General features: G+C 40.9%; 1 protein-coding gene across 1 annotated transcript in view; it reads left to right on the forward strand.

Moving 5' to 3' along the window:
• The window catches only part of LOC119589190, a gene marked incomplete at its 5' end in the record, with an annotated part of 12,182 nt that continues 11,659 nt past the window's right edge, over positions 1-523 (forward strand). The window contains 1 exon segment of the mRNA XM_037937788.1: positions 1-82.

The following is a 523-nucleotide window of genomic DNA, read 5'->3' on the forward strand; positions in this document are numbered from 1 at the left end:
ACTGCAGTGACTGTGAAAGAAAAAAATATTCGCGCTTTTGGAACATCGGCGCTTCGAGTGATATTTGTGAATCGGATACTCGGTGAGAAATGTGTATGTGTCCTTTAAGAAGTGTATTTCGAGTGCGTTCTGTATCCTCGATTGACCAGAGCGAAGTTGGAAATACGCTTTTCCAATATATATATATATATTTTTCAGTCCGTATTATCATTACCAAGCACAGAAGCTTACTTATTGACCTACAGTTTCCTACTAATTGTCACATATCAAGCACTTCCACCGCGACTAGGCTGAGATATCACATAAACAAAAAAAAAAAAGATATATATATACGATAAGCAGAGATAAGAGCCGAGCACCTGTGGCCAGAGAGACAACGTACTCGAAAAAAGAACTTGTCCTCGACGCTGTATTAATGAAAGAATCCCTGAGAAGAAGCAGATGAGACCGAGAGGGAATTCAGTGAAGTTGCGTCAGTCAGGAAATGGCTATCGCGGGGGTTTTTGTCGCTGCTGATGGAGTT

Source organism: Penaeus monodon, chromosome 25, assembly GCF_015228065.2.
Source record: "Penaeus monodon isolate SGIC_2016 chromosome 25, NSTDA_Pmon_1, whole genome shotgun sequence".
NCBI classification, from domain to species: domain Eukaryota; kingdom Metazoa; phylum Arthropoda; class Malacostraca; order Decapoda; family Penaeidae; genus Penaeus; species Penaeus monodon.